General features: G+C 42.9%; 1 long non-coding RNA gene across 1 annotated transcript; it reads left to right on the top strand.

Moving 5' to 3' along the window:
- The first annotated feature begins 5,719 nt into the window (after positions 1-5,719).
- Positions 5,720-6,528, top strand: LOC132209543 (uncharacterized). The gene is made up of 3 exons (XR_009445683.1): positions 5,720-5,959; positions 6,061-6,124; positions 6,299-6,528. It is a non-coding gene; the product is annotated as an uncharacterized LOC132209543 (long non-coding RNA).
- The last annotated feature ends 6,325 nt before the right edge of the window (positions 6,529-12,853 follow it).

Genomic DNA, 12,853 nt, shown 5'->3' with positions numbered 1-12,853 from the left:
ATAAAAGATACTGTTATTGACATGGAGCCACATTTTATGGGAATTATTAGGACTGACCTATCCCCTCCCTACCTCCCCACCTATACTCTCCTCTCCAACTATCTTCTTTTCTCTCCATCTTCGGTCCACCTCCCCCTCTCTCCCTATTTATTCCAGAACCCTCACCCCATCCCCCTCTCTGATGAAGGGTCCAGGCCCGAAACGTCAGCTTTTGTGCTCCTGAAATGCTGCTGGGCCTGCTGTGTTCATCCAGCCTCACATTTTAATATCTCTAGGTCCTCTCTGTTTATCCACATATTCAAGGATTTTTCAAAATTGCATTCCATCACTCATATGTGATTAAGTTTCATTTGCCAATTATGCACACACTTTTCTAATCTTTGCTTTAATGTTTTTCATAGCCTACAATAGTTGATCATAAATAAATTTTGAAATTTTGTTTCCTATATACCAGTTCAATTATTCTTTCAACCCCTATTTCTTCATATATTTATCCAATCTAATTTTGAAACTGATATTATAATTTATGGAATCACAAACCAGGAGAAATAATTCTTTTTTGTAAACTAGCTATCATAGTCCTTTAGTCTGGTAAGAATTTAGGATTTTACCTTTACCGTCTTTATCCCTTAATTCATGTTCTTAGCCTGTTACACACAATTTTGTTTGGTGACCATTACTCTTCAGCTTAAACCACTGGCAACAGTTTAATATCATCTGTCCTTTCCCTCTTTTCTCATAAACAATTGTGCTGCATGACCTATGGTATTATTGCTAGACTGTTAATCCAGAGATCTAGATAATGTTCTGGGGCATGGGCTCTAATCTCACCACAGCAGATGATGGAATTTGAATTCAACAAAAATCTGGAATTAAGAGTCTCACGGCGACCATGAATCAATTGTTGGAAAAGCCCCATCTGGTTCATTAATGTCGTTTACGGAAGGCAACTGCCATCGTTACCTATGTGTGACTCCAGACCCACAGCAATGTGGCTGACTCTTAACTGCGCTCAAAGCAATTAGGGATGGGCAATAAGTGCTGGCCTAGCCAGTAACACCCTCATCCTTTGAATGAATTTTTAAAAAAATACATTTTGTTAAATTTCTCTTCGTTTGTTTAATGAGAACAACAAACCTTATGGGAGTATGATAGAATTCTTCAGAAAAAAATTGATTTGAGTGATAAAGAAGGCACTCTTGCCATAGATGTGTAAGAGCAGAGCTAGTTAAAGGTCTAGTCCTATAAATTGGCTTGAGACTTATAGGTAACATAGAATTGGAAATTAAGAATATTCATTAGGAGGATAGGATAGCAAATGTGGTTCCCCTGTTCAAGAAGGGGAGTAGAGACAACCCTGGTAATTATAGACCAGTGAGCCTTACCTCAGTTGTTGGTAAAGTGTTGGAAAAGGTTATAAGGGATAGGATTTATAATCATCTAGAAAAGAATAAATTGATTAGGGATAGTCAGCACAGTTTTGTGAAGGAAAGGTCGTGCCTCACAAACCTTATTGAGTTCTTTGAGAAGGTGACCAAACAGGTAGATGAGAGTAAACCGGTTGATGTGGTGTACATGGATTTCAGCAAGGCGTTCGATAAGGTTCCCCACAATAGGCTATTGTACAAAATCCGGAGGAATGGAATTGTGGGAGATATAGCAGTTTGGATCGGAAATTGGCTTGCTGAAAGAAGACAGAGGGTGGTAGTTGATGGGAAATGTTCATCCTGGAGACCAGTTACTAGTGGTGTACCACAAGGGTCAGTGTTGGGTCCATTGCTGTTTGTCATTTTTATAAATGACCTGGATGAGGGCGTAGAAAGATGGTTTAGTAAATTTGCAGACGACACTAGGGTCGGTGGAGTTGTGGATAGTGACGAAGGACGCTGTAAGTTGCAGAGAGACATAGATAAGCTGCAGAGCTGGGCTGAGAAGTGGCAAATGGAGTTTAATGCAGACAAGTGTGAGGTGATGCACTTTGGTAGGAGTAACTGGAAGGCAAAGTACAGGGCTAATGGTAAGATTCTTAGCAGTATAGATGAGCAGAGAGATCTCGGTGTCCATGTACATAGATCCTTGAAAGTTGCCACCCAAGTTGACAGGGCTGTTAAGAAGGCTTACAGTGTTTTAGCTTTTATTAATAGAGGGATCGAGTTCCGGAACCAAGATGTTATGGTGAAGCTGTACAAAACTCTGGTGCGGCCGCACTTGGAGTATTGTGTACAGTTCTGGTCACCGCATTATAAGAAGGATGTGGAAGCTTTGGAAAGGGTGCAGAGGAGATTTACTAGGATGTAGCCTGGTATGGAGGGAAGGTCTTACGAGGAAAGGCTGAGGGACTTGAGGCTGTTTTCATTAGAGAGAAGGTTGAGAGGTGACTTAATTGAAGCATGTAAAATAATCAAAGGGTTAGATAGGGTAGATAGGGAGATCCTTTTTCCTAGGATGGTGACGGCGAGCACGAGGGGGCATTGCTTTAAATTGAGGGGTGGAAGATATAGGACAGATGTCAGAGGTAGTTTCTTTACTCAGAGAGTAGTAAGGGAATGGAACGCTTTGCCTGCAACGGTAGTGGATTTGCCAACTTTAGGTACATTTAAGTCGTCATTGGACAAGCATATGGAATAGTGTAGGTTAGATGGGCTTGAGATCGGTATGACAGGTCGGCACAACATCGAGGGCCGAAGGGCCTGTACTGTGCTGTAATGTTCTAAAAAAAATTACAGAATTATGCCCAGGCATATGCACAGGGAGGTTAGTCTTTTGAGTTTGATTAATTCAGAACCAAGAGGGAGAGAAAATTTGGCATCTCACCAAACTCTGGGAATGGTCCAAACAAATTCATTACTAAATCTTCTTGGAATTGGTGCTACTATATTTGTAATTCCATCAGGGACCCAACCCCATGCTGTTTGCCAAACTGAAAATGTCTGAATGGTTAAAAGCTCTGATTACACTGTGTACTATGACATACAACCAGATGAAATCCCAGGGGAAATAGTTTGGTGGAAACTTAACTGGAGCGGTGCAGTGCCCGCCAAGGTGTTGTAGTGTGCTTTCATAGGATGCAACAGTGCCCTGAGGCAACTTGAGAGTTTAATGTAATTAAGATTGTGGGAAGTCAATGGTACAATGGTATTATCACTGGACTCTCAATCCGGAGACCCAGATAATGTGCTGGGGACCCGAATGCAAATCCTGCCATGGCAGCTGGTAGAATTTGAGTTCAACCAAAAAAATCTGGACTTAGGAGTCAAATGATGATCATGAATCCATTGCCGATTGTTGGACAAAAACATCTGGTTCACTAATGTCCTTTAGAGAAGGAAACTGCTATCCTTACCTGGTCCAGCCTAAATGTGACTCCAGACCCACCCTCTGGGACAGTGAGGTATGACAGATAGGTAATAAAATGCTGTCTAATCAGCGATGCCCTCATCCCATTAATGAATTTTTAAAAATTGAGATCAAAAGAACTTTGTAGGTAATTGATGCCAGCTAAAAATTAATACAGACTTGTAATGCTTGTGATGCAAACTACTGTAAATCTACTAATCAAAGGTCATCTATTTACATGAACAAAACCTGTGAGATACCCTACCCAACCTTCTGCTTCAGCCCAGGGATCTCAGTGTGGATTGGGCATGAGGAACCGATCTACATATCTCATTTATCTCAAGAGGGTTGGAATATAAAAGCATCAAAGTGCTTCTGAGGCTTTATAAAGCTCTAGTCAGGCCCCATTTAGAATACTGTGTACAATTTTGGGCCCCACACCTCAGGAAGGACATACTAGCCCTGGAGCGTGTCCAGCGGAGATTCACACGGATGATCCCTGGAATGGTAGGTTTAATGTATGATGAATGGTTAAGGATCCTGGGATTGTACTCATTAGAGTTTAGATAGTTGAGGGGAGATCTGATAGAAACTTACAAGATAATGTATGGCTTAGAAGGGGTGGATGCTAGGAAGTTGTTTCCGTTAGGCAGGGAGACTAGGACCCATGGGCACAGTCTTAAAATTAGAGGCAGAAAAATTGGCCAATTAGGAAAGAAAAATAAAACTACCACTTTGTTGGCAAGATGTGTGCAACTGGGAACTTCGTGTACAAATCCATCCTTGTATACAGATCAACTCTTATGTGCTGTAAATGTCTAATTGCTAACCATTTCCCCCCTGCTTCTGGAGGCCTACAGCTGGGGGCAGTGACAGCTAGCTGAGAAAGTGGCCAACACTGGGACCCAAGGGACAAAAAAAAAGAAGAGGCCAACTTAAAGGGATTTAGACATTAAGAAAACCTCAGGGTCTGCACTAACATTAGAAGGCAGTTTGACCCATAAGACCTGCAAGGTAAAAGCTGAGGGATGGGACACTAACAGGTCCAGAAGGATCTCCTAACCGTCATCAGTTTGAGTATCCAGGTGGGTTGCCTCCTGTCTCAGCATGTTCTGACTAGAACCACAGCAGGGATGTGAATGAGACAATTCATTAGAATGGATTTTTAAATGCATAATGATACTTTAGAATAGACAAATGTGGCCGTGAGCGCTTTTCTCGAAGTATAATGGGAAATATAGATACTGGAGAAATAATGGGATTTGTTTACTCTTATGGGAACCTAGCTAGTAATATAAGTTGTAAAACAACCATCATATGGATAAATAATGCCCCTAGGCATAAGAAGTTAGGCAAGAAGGAGCTATAGAGTTACAATGATAACAATGCCTCACAGAGTTAATAGGAACATGAAAGAGACATCCGCACAGCTAATGTAACTTTGTTTATTGATAAGGGTGTGTGGTATAAATGCTAAAATTGTCAATAATGAGTAAATTATAAAACACAAACTATAAGTTATCATGATTACTGCATTTCAAGGAAAGAGACCAAGATGGACTTTTACCAATGTGCTTCAATAAAATGTGTAACAGCTGTTGCCGAGATCCAAAGGTGACATTTCAAAATCACCACAATGCTCCCTGTTTGGGTGCTGAATTCAAGAAAACTGGCAATAAAAGTAATCAATGGGGCCTACACCAGGATTGATGGTTTATATACTTTGATTATTGCAAAAATTTGTACTTTGTAATGCTGCCACAACAGAAACTGCTTGACCTCTGCATGCATTAAAAGGACAAGCCTCTAGATAATTATACAAAGAGAAATGAATGAAGAATTAACTTGGTTTATCTTGTTTCAGTACTGGCAGTTATTTGAGCTAACATAATTCATTACATTGCAGTCACTAGTTGACAGATCCCTTTATTTAATCGGACATGTACTATTTCAAGGGCATGAATAATGTCAACCTCTACTTATCCACTTAACAGATTTAGGATAGGTCACGACAAAAACATCAGAATCATGTACATTGTAACTTTCCATTTGATCCAGATGTTCAATGCTATGGATGCTTGATGGGTTACATCCTTTGTAGTTGAAAAGTTTTTTTGATTGGAAATTGCTGCTGTTTTCTGCCATGTTTTGAGTCAACAATGTTAGAGGAATAGACATCTGTTAATGTTAGGGATAGCTAATATTTAACTAGTTGCTAGATAATATTTGAAGATATCAGGTATTTCTGACATTTGTCAATTATTTAACTCTTTATCAAAAGATTATAGTAATTATGATACAATATAGAACAGGGAAGCTAAAGTTATTCTTTGTGCAGAGAAAGCTAAGATGAGATTTGACAGTAAAGTAAATTAAGCTAAACCATTTCCAATGGCTGAAGGGTCAATAACCAAAAGTTATCGAAATAGATTTGAGGTGATCGTCAAAATTACTAGAAGAGCCAGCTCAGTGAAGAGCACGGTGAAACTTTCCGGACGGGGGCGACGCAAGTTCAGAATACCAGCCCATGCAAGCTTCTCGCAGCGACACACGTGTAGTGCACAGCAATGCTTCCAGTCATGCATGCTCTGTTCTGAGGCTGCTTACACTACCTGAGCACAAGGTAGATGAGTCCAGGGAAATAACTGTAAACTGATATGGAACAAGCAGAAATGAAATTGCAAAAAAAATCCAAACTATACATAAATTTTATTCACCTTCTAGGATGGGAGGCAGCCAGACCTGGCGGAGACTCCTTTCTCGCGGGTCCTCCACATCCAGACTGAAGGTAAAGTAATGACTAACATACCATAGGAAACTTGTAAATATATTGGTTGCTGAGAAGTTGTTGTTAGAGTGCAAGTTTAAATAGTTTGAAACAATTATAAAGTGAAGCTGATTGGATTTCAGGAAAGAATATCTGCTGACCAGCTCCTTTTTCTTTCTCTCCCTCTTGCTGCAGTTTTTCCTCCGCACCCTCACCAAACTTTTAACTTCTTGAAGTAGCCTTTCTGCCGGGAATAGACAACGGAGTCCAGACCAGGGCAGTGCGGGAGACCAGTCATGGCCAGAGTGGAAGTAGAGTGAGTTGCACTCTACTCTAGCCGAGTTGCAGTCGGAGCCGGAGCGGAAGCAAAGCGAGCCCAGGCCAGCTTGGGGGGAACAAATCCTGGAGGTGATAATAAAATGTGAGGCTGGATGAACACAGCAGGCCCAGCAGCATCTCAGGAGCACAAAAGCTGACGTTTCGGGCCTAGACCCTTCATCAGAGAGGGGGATGGGGAGAGGGAACTGGAATAAATAGGGAGAGAGGGGGAGGCGGACCGAAGATGGAGAGAAAAGAAGATAGGTGGAGAGAGTGTAGGTGGGGAGGTAGGGAGGGGATAGGCCAGTCCAGGGAAGACGGACAGGTCAAGGAGGTGGGATGAGGTTAGTAGGTAGATGGGGGTGCGGCTTGGGGTGGGAGGAAGGGATGGGTGAGAGGAAGAGCTGGTTAGGGAGGCAAAGACAGGTTGGACTGGTTTTGGGATGCAGTGGGTGGGGGGGAAGAGCTGGGCTGGTTGTGTGGTGCAGTGGGGGGAGGGGACGAACTGGGCTGGTTTAGGGATGCAGTAGGGGAAGGGGAGATTTTGAAACTGGTGAAGTCCACATTGATACCATTAGGCTGCAGGGTTCCCAGGCGGAATATGAGTTGCTGTTCCTGCAACCTTCGGGTGGCATCATTGTGGCAGTGCAGGAGGCCCATGATGGACATGTCATCTAGAGAATGGGAGGGGGAGTGGAAATGGTTTGCGACTGGGAGGTGCAGTTGTTTGTTGCGAACTGAGCGGAGGTGTTCTGCAAAGCGGTCTCCAAGCCTCCGCTTGGTTTCCCCAATGTAGAGGAAGCCACACCGGGTACAGTGGATGCAGTATACCACATTGGCAGATGTGCAGGTGAACCTCTGCTTAATGTGGAATGTCATCTTGGGGCCTGGGATAGGGGTGAGGGAGGAGGTGTGGGGGCAAGTGTAGCATTTCCTGCGGTTGCACTCCCCCTCCCATTCTCTAGATGACATGTCCATCATGGGCCTCCTGCACTGCCACAATGATGCCACCCAAAGGTTGCAGGAACAGCAACTCATATTCCGCCTGGGAACCCTGCAGCCTAATGGTATCAATGTGGACTTCACCAGTTTCAAAATCTCCCCTTCCCCTACTGCATCCCTAAACCAGCCCAGTTCGTCCCCTCCCCCCACTGCACCACACAACCAGCCCAGCTCTTCCCCCCCACCCACTGCATCCCAAAACCAGTCCAACCTGTCTCTGCCTCCCTAACCGGCTCTTCCTCTCACCCATCCCTTCCTCCCACCCCAAGCCGCACCCCCATCTACCTACTAACCTCATCCCACCTCCTTGACCTGTCCGTCTTCCCTGGACTGACCTATCCCCTCCCTACCTCCCCACCTACACTCTCTCCACCTATCTTCTTTACTCTCCATCTTCGGTCCACCTCCCCCTCTCTCCCTATTTATTCCAGTTCCCTCTCCCCATCCCCCTCTCTGATGAAGGGTTTAGGCCCGAAACGTCAGCTTTTGTGCTCCTGAGATGCTGCTTGGCCTGCTGTGTTCATCCAGCCTCACATTTTATTATCTTGGAATTCTCCAGCATCTGCAGTTCCCATTATCTCAAATCCTGGAGGTGAGTCTGGGGCAGAGGCCAGCGCGTACAGGCAGTGAGGCCTCATGTTCTGAAGCCGGGCAGGCACGCACTGAGTGAAAAAGCACTATAACTTGAGTGCTTTAAAGATAATTATTAATTTTCATTGTGGACTTTTGAACTCTGTATTCTTGTAGTAGTTTATTTTTCGTTTACTATTTCAATTCTGTGACTACATTTAAAGTATGTGTACCCAGGTACCCTGTACCTAAGATGGCGCCGAGAGATGACCTCGCAAGATTTTCACTGTACTCATTCAGTGCATGTGACAATAAAGGCTGTTCATTCATCAAAAAGAAACTACAATTAAATAGCCTCAAATTAAAACAAACACCTCTTTGGCCCACCAAGACTGCACCGACTCATGTTGTCTTTCTAAACTAAAACACTTTTGCATCTATTCGGTCTGTATCCCTCTACTCCCTGCTTACTCATATGTTCCTGTTCAGCCCTGCCAAGTTGCCTCTTAAACCTCCACCATCTCTTCTGGCAGCCTGTTTCATGCACTTACCACCCTATGGGTTAAAAAAGATACCTCTCATATCTCCTTTAAACTTATCCCCTTTTGCCTTAATCCTATGTCCCCAAGCCATCAACATTTCTGTGCTGTGAAAAATACTCTGCTATCCATTCTATCCATGCGTCTCATAGTTTTATAAAGTTCTGTCAAGTCATCCCTCATCCCTTGACGTTCAAGGAGAAAACAAACCAAGTTTGTCTAGTTTCTCCTGACAGCTGATATCCTCCAAACCAGGAAACATCCTCGTAAATCAATCTCTGTTGTTATGGACCAGACCAGACCCTATCAAAGTATTTTAAGAACATAGCTGAGACCCTAATTCCTTCTCACTTTTAAGGCAAATGTAACGTACTGTGTTCCAGATGTAATTTGATTGGCCAAACTACTTGACATCAGGCAAAACAAAATTTATTCAAACAATATAGTTATAATACAACAAAAGAAAAAAAAACTAGAATGACAACGTTATTGGAAAACCTAACTGAATAATAGGTACAGTAACTATTATTGATTAACTGTTCTAATATAGCAACATCCATAAATCCCTTGACAAGAAGGCAAATTCAGAAAAATAGATTTGTCTCACAGGTAACCCGGCAGCAGAGAGAAACCCTGGCTTCTAGCTGTAACTGAAAGGCAGAAAATGTGGTTTCTACATCTTCAAATCACCAGCAGCTTCTGCCCTATTGAAGCTCAAAGAACAACTGATTAAAGCTAAACCTAAAAACTAAAAAAATCCAGAAATCCAACTCCCCACCTACACTCACCTTTACTGGCTCCATTCCTGCCTCTTTGACCTGTCCACCTCCTCTCCATCTATCTACTCCTTTATCTATCTTCCATCTGCCTTCCCCTCTCTCTCTATTTATTTCAGAATCCCCTTCCCTTCCCACATTTCTGAAGAAGGGTCCAGATCCGAAACATCAGCTTTCCTGCTCCTCTGATGCTGCTTGGTCTGCTGTGTTCATCCAGCTCTACACCTTAATATCTTAGAAATACTAGTCTGTGAGAATTGGCTGCATCCAACCAGGCTGCTTATATTGTTCTATCTTAAAAAGAAACCCAAGGCCTCACAAGCTGTTTAGTTTACTGGCTTTCCAAGTAGACAGTTTTGCATCTCTGTTTTAAAACCTCTCATTTAAAAAAAGAGCAAAATAACCTGTTAGACCCACAGCATCATCACACTGTACATTCTCCAAAGCCTCCACGTCCTTCTGGTAATGTGGCGACCAGAACTGCATGCAATTTTCCAAATGTGGCATAACTGAAGTTCTATATAACTGTCATATGACTTGCTGGGTTTTTTTTTACACTATCCCTTGACCAATGAAGGCAAGCATGCTATCGGCCTTCTTGACCACCTTATCCAGTTGTGTTGCCTCTTTCAGGTAACTGTGGACCTGTACATCTAGATCCCTCTGTATGGTGATGTTACTAAGGGTTTAGCCATTTACTGGATATGTCCCCCCCACCATTAGATATCCCAAAATGCATCACCTCCCATTTGTCCAGATTAAACTCCATCTGCCGTTTCTCCGCCCAAGTCTCCAGCCTATCTATATCCTGCTGTATTCTGTAGCCACCCTCACTGTCCGCAATGCCCCCAACCTTTGTGCTATCCACAAGCTTAGTAATAGGGCCACCTACATTTTCCTGAAAATCATTTATATATATTACAATAAAAGGGGTCCCACACTAATCCTGGCGGAACACTGCTGGTCACAATCTTCGTTCAGAAAAACAGCCTTCCCCCTCTACTCTCTGTCTCCTATGACTAAACAAGTTCTATATTCATCTTATCAGCTCACCACAGATCCCATGTGACTTCACTTTCTGCATCAGCCTTCCATTGGGGACCTTGCCAAATGCCTTGCTGAAGTCCACATAGTAAACATCTACTACTCTGCCACCTTTGTCACTTCCTCAAAAAACTCAATCAAGTTTGTGAGGCACAACATTCCCTGCACAAAGCTATGTTGCCTATCACTAATAAGTCCATAAGTTTTCTAAATGTGAGTAAATCCTAAGAATCTTCTCCAATAATTTCCCTACCACTGGTAAAAGGCTCACTAGCTTGTAATTTCTTGGATGCCATGTTGCACTTCATAAACAAAGGAACAACGTAAACTATTCTCCCGTCCTCTGAGACCTCTCCCATAACTGAAGAGGATACAAATATTTCATACAAGGCCTCAGCAATTTCTTCACCTGTCTCCCTCAGCATTCTGGGAAAGATCCCATCAGTTCCTCGGGACTTATCTACCTTTAATGGTTTTCAAAATACCCAACAATTTCTCCTTTTTTATATTGACATACCCTAGAATATCAACATGACCCTCCTAAGACTCATCAAACTATACCCTTGTCCCTTGTGAATACCAATGCAAAGTATTCATTAAGGACTTCACTCACTTCCTCTAGCTCCATCCTTAAATTCCCTCCTTTGTCAGTAGGTGGACCTACCCTTTTCCTAGCTACCTGTTTGTTTCTTATATATGGGCCTCATTGGGACATTTAAGCAGCTATTAGATAGGCATATCAATGATAGTATAAGGTAGGGGTGGAGGTTAGATAGACCTTAGATTTAGGGTAAAAATTCGGCACAACTTCATGGGCCGAAGGCCCTGTACTGTGCTGTACTTTTCTATGTTCTGTACAATATATTTAAACCACCTAAGAATTTTAGTCCTATTTGCCAAAGAAATTTCATGACCCTGTTAGCCCTCATAGTTTCTTGTTTGAGTTCTTTGTATTCTTTGTGTTCTTTGAGGACTGTCTGTCTTCAGTTCCAAAACTTACACATGCGTCCCATTTCTTCTTGACTAAGCCCTCAATTTCTCTTATCATCGAAGGTTCCGGAATTTTGCCGTCTTTATCCTGAATTTTTCACAGGAACATGCTGGTCCTGAACTCTAATCAATTGGCCTTTAAAAAAGTCCCACAAGATGTAGATTTACCATCAAACAGCTACCCCCGATCTACATTCCCTAGTTCCTAACTAATATTGTTGGGTTTAGCCTTCCTCCAGGTTAATACTTTCATCTGAGAACTACTCTTATCCTTATCCATAAGTAACTTAAAACTTACAGAATTATGGTCACTGTTTCCGAAAAGCTTCCTCACTGAAACTTTGATCAGCTTATTCCCCAAAACCAATATGGCCCCTTCCCCAGTTGGACTATTTACATACTGTTTCAAAATATTATCCAGGACGCACCTAACAAATTCCCAGCCCATCCAAGTCCCTGGCTCTAAGCAAATACCAGTCAATATAGCGGAAGTTATAATCATCCACCACAATGCCTTGTTTTTACATTTTCCCACAATCTCTCCACATATATGTTCTTCCATAACTCATTGGCTGCTGAGTGGCCTGTAGTACAATCCTATCAATGCGATTGCACCCTTCCTGTTCATGAGTTCTACTCAAATGGCATCACTGGATAAGCCCTCCATCAGGTATCCTCACTCTGTAAAACTGTGATATCCTCCCTTATCAGTAATGCAGCACTCCCACTTCATTTACATCTTTTTCTATCTTGCGTGAAACATCTAAACACTGGAACCTTAAGCTCCCAGTCTTGACCTTCTCTCAGCCAAGTCTCTGTGATAGCTACAATATCACAGATGTTTGTACTAATCCAAGCTCTAAGTTCATCTGTCATATTCCTCTCATCAAAACGAATGCACTTCACACTGCCAGTCCTATTATGTTCCATGAACACCCCCTGTCTGTCCCTCCTCCTCGCCTCTCCAGCCTTAGTCTCAGGCTTCTCCTCAGCCATTTCACTTGCTGATCACACCACAGGTTAAAAGTATGTGTGCAGAGTGTGAATGATTGACAGCGTGCCAGGCAGCCCAGGACAGCCATGCAAGTAGTACAGGAACTGGCAAGGCCTGACAATGCTGAGTTTGCTGCATTGTGGCCATCTCAACTTTCTCTGTCCCCAAACTTGGTTTCTCTCTTCTATCCTGAATCTCTTTGTCTCTCACTCTCCCTCAACACCCAGACTCTCTGTTTGCTTCCACACCCAGTTTTTCTCTCCCTCCTCCATATTCATGTCTCTTGCTCTCTTTGTCCGTAACTACTCATGTCTTTCTCTCTCTGCCCTGACATTCAATCTCTCTCTGTCTGCCACCCCACCCTCAGACTCTCCTCTCTCCCACCCCACACTCAATCTCTTTCTCTCTATCACTCCTCTACTCATCTCTCTGTCTTTCTCTCTCACCCCCAACCCAGTACCCATGCCTCAATTTTCCTCTACCTCTCCCTCCCGTTACTCGTACCTCCTTTTCCCTC

Source organism: Stegostoma tigrinum, chromosome 4 (assembly GCF_030684315.1).
Source record: "Stegostoma tigrinum isolate sSteTig4 chromosome 4, sSteTig4.hap1, whole genome shotgun sequence".
NCBI lineage: Eukaryota > Metazoa > Chordata > Chondrichthyes > Orectolobiformes > Stegostomatidae > Stegostoma > Stegostoma tigrinum.
The sequence above is the reverse complement of the archived record's forward strand: the minus strand, read 5'-3'. Positions and strand labels throughout refer to the sequence as shown.